Source organism: Salmo salar, chromosome 04 (assembly GCF_965601325.2).
Source record: "Salmo salar chromosome 04, fSalSal1, whole genome shotgun sequence".
NCBI lineage: Eukaryota > Metazoa > Chordata > Actinopteri > Salmoniformes > Salmonidae > Salmo > Salmo salar.
The window spans coordinates 13,670,531-13,683,754 of record NC_138294.1 but is presented as its reverse complement, the minus strand read 5'-3'; positions in this window follow the sequence as shown (position 1 = coordinate 13,683,754).

The window sequence follows — 13,224 nt, the reverse complement described above, 5'->3', positions numbered from 1 at the left end:
AGCCCAGCCATCTGTAAGGGCTGACTCTTTCACCTGCAATATGTAACTTTTTGGGTGACCCGACTAAATTATAGATCTGTCATTCTCATTGAAAGCACGTCTGAGAAGCGGTAGATATGCTCTGTGTGCGCTATTTCTGTGCTTTGCATTCTTACATTTTGTATAAGCATATTTTACATTCCGTTTTATGCACCAGCTTCAAACAGCAGAAAATACAATATTTTTGGTTATGGATAATATATTTCACAACGGTTTTGATGGTACAATGATTCAATACACAATGTCTGATTGTTTTGTCACATAAACCTACATTTGCCAAACTATTAGAACTTTAGAAATCATAAAATATCTATTGTCTGTGTGTGTGTGTGTGTGTGTGTGTGTGTGTGTGTGTGTGTGTGTGTGTGTGTGTGTGTGTGTGTGTGTGTGTGTGTGTGTGTGTAGTTTTCTTTTAAAATACAAAAATATTGAATTTAAGATCAGAATCAACTCCAGAATTAGGCCTTAGTCCTACAGAGGCAGTTACAACAGCTAAAATACAATGTTGGCTGTCATGCAAATAGTCATTGAAAACATCAGGTAGGTCCCAATGTTCATGGAAGCTGACGTTGTTTTTCCCAGTGGCTGAGTTTGCATGTTTCATAATGTTGATAAAATTAGCAAATACATTTGTATTCACCACAGATGGAGGATACATATTTGATGACATGATGTAATCATACGTGACAGACGGACCTAAACTGTTGAGTCAATCACATTTGCTTTATTCCACACTTCTTTTAAAACATAGAATACATTTTAATATAGAACATCGCTCAATAGCAGAAAAGAAACTGTTATACAGAGTGTAATATGCATGGGAATGCATTTAGTCTAACGAAGCAAAACAGTCGGTTATAGGTTGTAATTGTGAGACTGAGATGATAGTAAAATATCACAATAAACACTACTTGACATAAAGTATGTGGACACCTGCTCATCAAACATCTTATTCCAAAATCATGGGCATTAATATGGAGTTGTTTCCCCCCTTAGCTGCTATAACAGCCGTCACTCTTCTGGGAAGGCTTTCCTCTAGATGTTGTAACATTGCTGTGGGGACTTGCTTCCATTCACCCACAAGAGCATTAGTGAGGTCAGGCACTGATAATGGGCGATAAGGCCTGGCTCGCAGTCAGCTTTCCAATTAATCCCAAAGGTGTTTGGTGGGGTTGAGGCCAGGGCTTTGTGCAGTCCAGTCAAGTTCTTCCACACCGATTTCAATAAAATTATTTCTGTATGGACCTCGCTTTGTGTACGGGGGCATTGTCATGGTGAAACAGGAAAGGACCTTCACAAAACTGTTGCCGCAATGTTGGAAGCACATAATTGTCTAGAATATAATTCTATGCTGTAAAGTTAAGATGCTTTCTCAGTAACTAAGGGGCCAAGCCCGAACCATGAAAAACAGATCCAGCCCATTATTCCTCCTCCACCAAACTTTACATATGGCACTATGCATTGGGTTAGATAGCGTTCCCCTGGCATCCGCCAAACCCAGATCCCTATGTTTCGCACTGCCAGATGGTTAACTTGTTTTGACGATCTAACTTGTTGGAAAGGTGGCATCCTATGACGGTACCCCGTTGAAATTCACTGAGTTCTTCAGTAAGGACCTTATTTTGCCAATGTTTCTCTATGGAGATTGCATAGCTGTGTGCTCAATTTTATACACCTGTCAGCAACGAGTGTGGCTGAAATAGCCAAATCCACTAATTTGAAGGGGTGTCCACATACTTTTGTGTATATAGTGTGTCTTACTAATTTCACTGAGATAAACAGCTATACAAGGACAAATTAAGTGCCAATTTTCACACAAAAAACAGTCACCATTCCCTGCACACTATTTTGGTGAACCCTAAACCACTTATAAAAATAAAACATTAAAAAAATTCTAAATAGCATGAACAATATGATTAAAAGGAATGGAACAGCATGGTAACCAGAGTAATGCAAGATAATCATTCCCCTACAGTGTAGTTAACCTTTTCTTTAACCCTGATTCAGAGCAGTTTCCCAGCCCTAACTAAAGTTCCCAAACAAGCTGAATAACAAAGTAATGGAGTTCAGACGACACCTGAATGATCTCAAACAAATATTATCCTGATGGATTGCCCCGATGATTGTAGGAGAGCAGTTCAGCATCAAGGTCAGCAGGATGATCTGGACTGTACGACAGTCTCTCCTTTTCATCAGGTTCCTTCCCTCTTTTTCACGCTTTTTCTCTTCCCTCCAATCCCTGGACTTGGACCTGCTCAGCAACCTCAGAATGAAGACAGAACAGGTTGATGAACAGAACTGTGGCGAAGATACCATAGTTGAATTTGATGCCACCTCGGGCAGAACCCATTGACACAAGGAGGCAAAGTGTCAGAAACCATGAACGGTCAGAATGAAATGTCAAACTTTTGAGGAAGAGGACATTGTTGACCAATAGAGGTTATTAGATGCAGTAGAGATGCTCCATGACAGACTGGATGATGTTGAAGATCTCCTGGTTCACCTGGACTGAAGAGCCGCCCGCCACAGGTACCAGGTGTTGGTGCCCAGGCCCAGGAGGAAGTTGAACACCTCTGTTTCCAGGTAGACTGGCAGACAGGTGGGCCAGCACCAGGAGTCAAAATAATTGGAGGAAACTATGAGTTTGGTTCTTTAATTGTTGCATGTCCTCTGTTACTTTAGTCTCTGAATAATAGGAAGAGCTGAGTTCTAAGACCACAAAGAGGGTGAGATAAGTAGTGGTTCTGGAGAGGTGTTTGTTCTTAAGGGGGGGAATGAGCGTCTATACCTCTGTCCAGGGGTAAAGATTTATCACCTACAGTATACTGTGAAGAGTTCTCAAAACAAGATCACACTCATCTAGATTAGCCTATATTTGACTAAAATATTGGCATTTAAGTGAACGTGCCTCTGCCGTTAAAATAGCCGATATTGAAGGAATAGTTCGAGAGGCTCTTCATATTGGAAGCAGAGTCGTAAAAATGAAATCCATGAGTTCTTCTGACTCTCAGGCAATGAGGCCCTTTATCTACTTCCAAAGTTACAAACTATCCTTTTAACGTTAGGTGGGGTCCATGTTTTTGGATGGAGACTAATGGCTTTCTAGTAGAGTGCAGTGTCATGGTTAGAAATTTGAGTAAGGGTGACAGCCTTAGAAAAGTCTCATGCACATTCAGTCCCAATACATTTAAATATCATGATGTAATCTTAGTGACAGACAATAAACCGAGGTTCAAAGTAGAACATAGCATGAAGAAGAAGACAATCCATGAATTAATGCTGTTGCTAAATGAATAGGGCTAGTCCCATATCCATCCACCCCGTCCTAATATTAATAGTAAAATAAATAAACAAACCAACATTCACGATAAATGCTAAACAAGGGATGCAACGTAAGTTAACAACACCAAAAAAAAATGTTTTATCGAAACTATTTATCAAATAAGAAATGACAATTTATTATCTGCCCCTTGCCTTGTCTACATATGTTTAAACTACGGTTGCAGGCACTAAGAAGTTAGGCTGCACCGCGGTACTGGCAGAACAATGCTAATTAAATGTGTAGTTAACACAACGCTCTACAGTCTTTTAGTGATAGCTTGTTTACAAACATGTACATTTAGTGCCCACAACTGTAAGTCTAACGTGTATCTGACCCTCTTCTGCATGGCAGCCTTCCCTCTCTGTAGAGGTGCATCAGGGGTGAAACCATGACACTGAAGATGTTAACGATCATTAACAAGGGGAAGATATTGCAGTAGTAGACAAGACTGAATGACACGGTGGTGTAACCAACAATCACCGAGATGGAGCTCGCCAAGATAATCACCAAGTTGGTTAAGACGATCCCAAAAGCTCTCATCTTATGTGGGTCTGTCGTCCCATGTTTCTTCTCTCCTCCTCTGCCCCCCTCTATCTCTCCTGGACCAGGCTGCTTCAGCACACGCAGGATGAAGAAGCAGCAGAGAGAAATGACAGCCACCCCAAGGCAATAGACACCAATGAGCACTTGAGCTGCAGTTTCTAAATAACCCTTTGAGGCAATTGGAGAACATGCAAAAGCAAGCGACAACAGCCAGACCATGGTTGAACACACCACCCTGTACCTCCGGAGTCTGTACTTGAGGAAAGCCACAGGTTGGGCCACCGCCAGATAGCGCTCCACACAGATGCAGCTCTGGATCAGTGGCCTGCAGGTCCAGGAGAGATAAAAGAGGACATAAATAACCTTCCGTAAAACTACATTCTGGATGAGTCGGTAGCTGACCACCTCAAGAAAACCCTCGACACATAACATTAGCTCCACTGCAAACAGTTTAATAGGGAAGACCTGGGTGGGTTTGACACCTCCAGAGAGACTTCCACTCAGAGAGAGCCAGAGGCACGAAACCAGAGTTGGTGCCCCTAGGAGGAAGCACAGGGCCTGGGCAGCATGGCAAAGCGCTGGCGCAACATAGCCCTGGTTTAAGCAAATATCCCATCTGTCAAGGTCAGTGTGATTTCCTGAAGAGTCGTTCATGCTTTTGGAACAATATTCAAGCCCGCCTGAGACATGAGAGATGTGAGATTAAACAATAAATTACTTTGTTACAATATATTATTGGCAAAAAAACTAATTTCATATACTGATGCAAACATACATAAACATACTTTGATATACGTACGTCTACTCTTATGTCAGTCAAAACATTGTGCATTGTCTCAGAAAGGCTGAATGAAAACATGAAGAGGAGATGTAAAATAAGTAGCTTGAGATAACATACTCAGGGATGTTAAAATGTCAAATAACCTACCCTTGTTGTTTTGGTAAGTCAGAACTTGCTTTGTGATATTCGTACTTCTCTCTCCAGCAGAAGGCTTTGTCCAACCAGATGGTACAACACCTACATGTATGAATGATTTTAGCCAAAGCTCTCTGTCCTGTGTTCTTCCTAACAAGTCACGTGTTGTGTTATTTACATACACACACCTGTGGGCAGTGATGAATTGAGCACCATTCTATGATAAGTTTACAGGAAGTAATATTATTTGACTAGAAATCCTATCAAACGTATCGTGAACAAAACACAGATGAATAAAATGCACATGAAAGCAAGCACGCACACACACACACACCTGCTCAGTGATTTGTATTCAGGCATTGTTGGAAATGGAAGCATCATTACTCATATCTCTCAGCACCTGTCTGTCCCAGCCACAGGTTAGCCCAGACACCTGAAAGGTCTGACTGTGTCACCTTACATAATCAAATCATATGAGCTTCAGACATTAGTCTGTTAGTCTGTTTCAAATAGAATGTCTCTCTAATTGCGTTAGAGCATCCTACAGTACAGGTCAGGATTCCCCAATAAGTGGCCCACACTGATTTTTTGGGGGTACAAAAAAAATATTTTCGTTGTTAGATATAAAATAACAAAATTACAGGTCATTCACTTGAAAGTCATTTTGGTAAATCTGTTTCTAAGTATTCCCATGTTTAAATAGAGAGGCCTATTTGATTGTATTCCAGTGTAATCACGGTTTGAATTGATTGGGTCCATACCTGCAAACATTTTTGAGACATCTGTCTTAAAATCTGCATCAGCCAAATCAAATCACTGATGTAGTTGCATGCTATAGATCGCTACATGTTAGCTGTCCCCATAAGATAACCTGGAACACTCAGCCCTATGCTAACAAGTCCAGCTGGCCACGTTATCAGCCAATTAGAAATGTTGACATAGTTTGACGTGATCAAACCCTTTTTTCTGTAAGCATCCTTAACAGAAGTCAAACCGCATGATCTACCAATCAAAGTTACTAAAACACGAGCAACATTTGAACTGGACGAAAGGCTGACAGTGTAGTGATCCTGGCTCCTGCAAATTTTCGCAGTTTGCGTCAACTGTGAATCCCAGGTGAGATGTTGTTTTTTACTTTGAAATCTAGAATTGCATGAAGCAAAAATCTTTCTAATGAAGATTACAAATATATTTAATGAGGAGCTTCCTGGAGTCCCTCTCGCATACCGACATAGGCTACTGCTATATTAGTAATTGTCGCCACAATATGGGCTACAGTATAATACATAGATGCGTAGTCTACACTATTTGATCATCGAGGACCAGCATCTAACCATTTCCTTAACAAGATAGCTTGACATGAAGGGGGCCTCAAACCCTCGGTTGCTGTACCCCTAAGAGTTAGAGTTACCCTAATTTAGGTGTGGTGTCGTCCACCTGGCAGCGATGGCAATAGAAGTACAGCTATTTGTCAAGCCCATGAGGCTCTTCAACTTTTCAGAACAATGTACAATAAACATAATTATTTTCCCCTAAATGATGCATGCGTATGAAACAGATAAGCAAAAACGTGGGATTATATTTATTTGTATTAACCATACACCACTTATTATAAATGTCAAAACCTCTAAAACAAATGAGATATGTTTAAAAGGAACAGAACAGAATGATCACCCGAGAAATGGAAGACGGTGGAATTATCTTTCTCTTTAACCCCCCGATGCAGGTTAGTTTCCAAGCCCTGTGGAGGTAGAGGGGCTAAGTAAAGCTACCCAACACCCCGAAGGAGAAAGTAATGGGGGTCAGAATACACCTGAATGATCTCAAAGAAATATGGTCCTGTAGGATTGTCCTGATGCTTGTAGGAGAGTAGTTCAGCATCAAGGTTAGCAGGATGATGTGTACGGTACGGGAGGTTCTTCTCTTCATCAGGTTCCCTCCCTCCTCTTTTTTACCCTTTCTCTCCTTCCCTCCATCCCCTGGACCGGACTTGATCAACACCCTCCATTCCCTGGACCAGTCATAATGCTAAATGAACTGGTCTAATCTCTAATCTAGACACCCCGTCCTAATACTCATTATATAATTAATAAAAGCAAACCAACATTCATCATAAATTATTATTCAGCTTTAGTTAAATGGGCAATCTGTGATTGCTAAATACATTATTGGACTTTCAAATATGTATCTGGGGTCCAGCAACAATTAAAGCATTGAATACATGTTAACATACATTAACAACAGACTTCACATACATTGAGTGTGTGCCCTCAGGCAAGTACTCTACTACAACACAAAATCCAGTTGTACCTGTATGTATAGTGCATATGTTATTATGTTTGTGTTTGTAGCTGTGTCTCATCACAGTCCCTGCTTTTTAACTGATTTCACTACATATAAAACAAAAGATAAAACAGTACATCATATAACATTATTACACCACTACATATCTACAATACAACATATTTAATACCACAATACAACAATATCACAATGTGTGCATATGCAACTGTCTGTACCTTTGTGTGTGTCTCTTCACAGTCCCTGTTGTTACACAATGTGTATTTTTATTTTCAGTTACCTGATGTGGAAAAGAGTTTCATGTAGCCATGTAGTGCTCTGTCTCCCATAGTCTGTTCTGGAATTGGGGATTGTGATGAGACCTCTGGTGGCATGTCTTGTGGGGTATTCATGGATGTCTGAGCTGTGTGCTAGTAGATTAAACAGACAGCTCGGTGCGATCAACATGCCAATGCTTCTTACAAAATTAGTCAATCTCTCATCTACTTTGAGCCATGAAAGATTGACATGCATATATTTTTTTAATTTATCTTTATTTATACAGGTTTATTCTCATTGAGATAAATATCTCTTTTCCAAGAGAGACCTGATCCAATAGCAGCAAGGATTAGCTCTCCATTGTACAGTACCAAAACCTCCTCCCAGGGTTTTTCTTTCATTTTTACTCTTTTCTACAATAATAGTAAAGAACAATTTCTAGAATAATAGTGAAGACATCAAAACTATGAAATACACATATGGAATCATATAGTAACCAGTCGGTAGGCCTTGCTCCCAAGTGGGTGGGCATATGCCCTCCCAGGCCCACCCATGGCTGCGCCCCTGCCCAGTCATGTGAAATCCATATATTTACATTTACATTTAAGTCATTTAGCAGACGCTCTTATCCAGAGCGACTTACAAATTGGTGCATTCACCTTATAATATCCAGTGGAACAACCACTTTACAATAGTGCATCTAAATCTTTTAGGTGGGGGGGGGGGGGGTAGAAGGATTACTTTATCCTATCCCAGGTATTCCTTAAAGAGGTGGGGTTTCAGGTGTCTCCGGAAGGTGGTGATTGACTCCGCTGTCCTGGCGTCGTGAGGGAGCTTGTTCCACCATTGGGGTGCCAGAGCAGCGAACAGTTCTGACTGGGCTGAGCGGGAACTGTGCTTCCTCAGAGGTAGGGAGGCGAGCAGGCCAGAGGTGGATGAACGCAGTGCCCTTGTTTGGGTGTAGGGCCTGATCAGAGCCTGAAGGTACGGAGGTGCCGTTCCCCTCACAGCTCCGTAGGCAAGCACCATGGTCTTGTAGCGGATGCAAGCTTCAACTGGAAGCCAGTGGAGAGAGCGGAGGAGCGGGGTGACGTGAGAGAACTTGGGAAGGTTGAACACCAGACGGGCTGCGGCGTTCTGGATGAGTTGTAGGGGTTTAATGGCACAGGCAGGGAGCCCAGCCAACAGCGAGTTGCAGTAATCCAGACGGGAGATGACAAGTGCCTGGATTAGGACCTGCGCCGCTTCCTGTGTGAGGCAGGGTCGTACTCTGCGAATGTTGTAGAGCATGAACCTACAGGATCGGGTCACCGCCTTGATGTTAGTGGAGAACGACAGGGTGTTTTCCAGGGTCACGCCGAGGCTCTTAGCACTCTGGGAGGAGGACACAAGGGAGTTGTCAACCGTGATGGCGAGATCATGGAACGGGCAGTCCTTCCCCGGGAGGAAGAGCAGCTCCGTCTTGCCGAGGTTCAGCTTGAGGTGGTGATCCGTCATCCACACTGATATGTCTGCCAGACATGCAGAGATGCGATTCGCCACCTGGTTGTCAGAAGGGGGAAAGGAGAAGATTAATTGTGTGTCATCTGCATAGCAATGATATGAGAGACCATGTGAGGATGTGACAGAGCCAAGTGACTTGGTGTATAGCGAGAATAGGAGAGGGCCTAGAACAGAGCCCTGGGGGACACCAGTGGTGAGAGCACGTGGTGCGGAGACAGATTCTCGCCACGCCACCTGGTAGGAGCGACCTGTCAGGTAGGACGCAATCCAAGCGTGGGCCGCGCCGGAGATGCCCAGCTCGGAGAGGGTGGAGAGGAGGATCTGATGGTTCACAGTATCAAAGGCAGCAGATAGGTCTAGAAGGATGAGAGCAGAGGAGAGAGAGTTAGCTTTAGCAGTGCGGAGAGCCTCCGTGACACAGAGAAGAGCAGTCTCAGTTGAATGCCCAGTCTTGAAACCTGACTGATTAGGATCAAGAAGGTCATTCTGAGAGAGATAGCAAGAGAGCTGGCCAAGGACGGCACGTTCAAGAGTTTTGGAGAGAAAAGAAAGAAGGGATACTGGTCTGTAGTTGTTGACATCGGAGGGATCGAGTGTAGGTTTTTTCAGAAGGGGTGCAACTCTCGCTCTCTTGAAGACGGAAGGGACGTAGCCAGCGGTCAAGGATGAGTTGATGAGCGAGGTGAGGTTTGGGGAGAAGGTCTCTGGAAATGGTCTGGAGAAGAGAGGAGGGGATAGGGTCAAGTGGGCAGGTTGTTGGGCGGCCGGCCGTCACAAGACGCGAGATTTCATCTGGAGAGAGAGGGGAGAAAGAGGTCAAAGCACAGGGTAGGGCAGTGTGAGCAGGACCAGCGGTGTCATCCGCAGAGAGGGAGGAGGGGGGGGAGGAGGATTCAGGAGGGAGGAGAAGGTAGCAAAGAGCTTCCTAGGGTTAGAGGCAGATGCTTGGAGTTTAGAGTGGTAGAAAGTGGCTTTAGCAGCAGAGACAGAAGAGGAAAATGTAGAGAGGAGGGAGTGAAAGGATGCCAGGTCCGCAAGGATGCGAGTTTTCCTCCATTTCCGCTCGGCTGCCCGGAGCCCTGTTCTGTGAGCTCGCAGTGAGTCGTCGAGCCACGGAGCAGGAGGGGAGGACCGAGCCAGCCTGGAGGATAGGGGACAGAGGAAATCAAAGGATGCAGAGAGGGAGGAGAGGAGGGTTGAGGAGGCAGAATCAGGAGATAGGTTGGAGAAGGTTTGAGCAGAGGGAAGAGATGATAGGATGGAAGAGGAGAGAGTAGCGGGAGAGAGAGAGCGAAGTTTGGGACGGCGCAATACCATCCGAGTAGGGGCAGAGTGAGAAGTGTTGGATGAGAGCGAGAGGGAAAAGGATACAAGGTAGTGGTCGGAGACTTGGAGGGGAGTTGCAATGAGATTAGTGGAAGAACAGCATCTAGTAAAGATGAGGTCAAGCGTATTTGCCTGCCTTGTGAGTAGGGAGGGGGAAGGTGAGAGGGTGAGGTCAAAAGAGGAGAGGAGTGGAAAGAAGGAGGCAGAGAGGAATGAGTCAAAGGTAGACGTGGGGAGGTTAAAGTCACCCAGAACTGTGAGAGGTGAGCCATCCTCAGGAAAGGAACTTATATATTAGGGCCTAATTAATTAATTTCAATTTACGAATTTCCTTATATAAACTGTAACTCAGTAAAATGGTTGAAATTGTTGCATGTTGCATTTATATTTTTGTTCAGTATACAATGACCATAACCCATTGTGCCTGTTCTTTCCCACCATGGACAGAGGCGCATACACACAGAGACCATGACTGAAAGAGAGAGGAATGACACAACACAAAGAGAGGAATAGAGACAGTTTGTTATCCGATTTATAATTGAAGTAGTTGGTAAGAAACAGTCTTAAAAATATGCCTTGGACTTCCGGACCCTGGCCGCCAGCGCGGGATGGAACAACAGGGCCCTGATCGATCACTACCGGTGCAGTCTGCACGAGGATGTCCGTCGGGAGTTGGCCTGCCGAGACACCACCCTCACGTTGGACCAGCTGGAGGACCTGTCCATCCGGCTGGACAACCTGCTGGCTACCCGCGGACATCCGGATCGGGGTCTGTCAGTTCCATCCCCCAGCACCTCCGCTCCGATGCAGATGGAGCTGGGAGGTGCTGTGCTTAGGGCGACCGGAGGAGGGGCCATTCCCTGCACCATCTGTGGCCGCAGAGGGCACACTGCTGGTCGGTGCTGGGGGGGTTCCTCAGGGAGTCGAGGCAGCAGGCAGGGCACTATCATGTCACCCCAGGTGAGTCGGCACCAGGCTCACCCAGAGCCCCCTGTTGCTCACGTGTATGTGTTTATCAAATTTCCTGAGTTTTCCCCGCATTCCCAGCATAAGGCGCTCATAGAGTCAGGCGCAGCTGGGAATTTTATTGACCGTTCATTTGCCCATAGTTTAGGGATCCCACTTGTTCCTGTGGATATGCCCTTCCCTGTGCATGCCCTAGATAGTCGACCATTGGGGTCAGGGCTGATTACGGAGGTCACCGCTCCACTAGGCATGGTTACGCAGGAGGGTCACAAGGAGAGAATCAGTCTCTTCCTGATTGATTCTTCTGCAGATCACGTGGTGCTGGGCCTACCCTGGTTGGCCTGTCATGACCCCAATATTTCGTGGCAACAGAGGGCTCTCAAGGGGTGGTCACGAAACTGCCCAGGGAGGTGTTTAGGTGTTTCCGTCAGTGCTACTACAGTGGAAAGTCCAGACCAGGTCTCCACCGTGCACATCCCCTCTGAATATGCCGATTTGGCTCTCGCCTTCTGTAAAAAGAAGGCGACTCCCCATCGACAGGGGGATTGTGCGATAAATCTCCTGGTGGACGCAGCACTTCCCAGGAGGCACGTGCCTCCCCTGTCGCAAGAGGAGACGGGTGGCTATGGAAACATATGTCTCCGAATCTCTGAGGCATAGGTACATTCGGCCCTCCACTTCACCTGCCTCCTCGAGTTTCTTTTATGTGAAGAAGAAGGATGGAGGTCTGCGCCCGTGTATTGACTATCGTGGCATCAACCAAATCACTGTGAGGTACAGTTACCCGCTGCCTCTCATAGCCAGTGCGGATCGAGTCAATGCACGGGGCACGCTTCTTCACAAAATTGGATCTCAGGAGCGCTTACAACCTGGTGCGTATCCGGGTGGAAGACGGCATTTAGTACCATCTCCGGGCACTATGAGTACCTCGTCATGCCGTACGGGTTGATGAATGCTCCATCAGTCTTCCAGGCCTTTTGTTGACGAGATTTTCCGGGACCTGCACGGGCAGGGTGTAGTGGTGTATATTGACGACATTCTGATATACTCCGCTACACGCGCCGAGCATGTGTCCCTGGTGCGCAAGGTGCTTGGTCGACTGTTGGAGCATGACATGTATGTCAATGCTGAGAAATGCCTGTTCTTTCAACAGTCCGTCTCCTTCCTAGGGTACCGCATTTCCACTTCAGGGGTGGAGATGGAGAGTGACCGCATTTCAGCCGTGCGTAATTGGCCAATTCCTAAACTATGATGTGGGGGACCGGGAGCTGTTGGCTGTTGTCAAGGCCCTGAAGGCATGGAGACGTTGGCTTGAGGGGGCTAAACACCCTTTCCTCATCTGGACTGACCACCGCAATCTGGAGTACATCCGGGAGGCGAGGAGACTGAACCCTCACCAGGCAAGGTGGGCCATGTTCTTTAACCGTTTTGTTTTCACCCTGTCCTACAGACGAGGTTCCCAGAATGCTAAGGCAGACTTACTGTCCCGGATGTATGACACAGAGGAGCGGTCCATAGATCACACTCCCATACTTCCGGCCTCTTGCCTGGTGGCACCGGTGGTGTGGGAGCTGGACGCGGACATCGATTGGGCGTTACGTACAGAGCCCACTCCCCCCCAGTATCCAGCTGGGCGTCTGTACATTCCATCTGCTGTCCGCGACAGTTTGATCTATTGGGCTCACACATCACCCTCCTCTGTTCATCCTGGCATCAGTCGGACAGTGCACTGTCTTAGTGGGAAGTACTGGTGGTCCACCTTCGCCAAGGACGTGAGGGTTTATGTTTCCTCCTGCTCGGTGTGTGCCCAGTGCAAGGCCCCTAGGCACCTGCCCAGAGGGAAGTTACAGCCCTTACCCGTTCCACAACGACCGTGGTCGCACCGTGTCAGTGGACTTCCTCACGGATCTTCCTCCCTCACAGGGGAACACCACGATCCTGGTCGTTGTGGATCGGTTCTCTAAGTCGTACCGTCTCCTTCCTTTGCCCGGTCTCCCAACGGCCTTAAAGACTGCGGAGGCCCTGTTTACACACATTTTCCGGCACTACG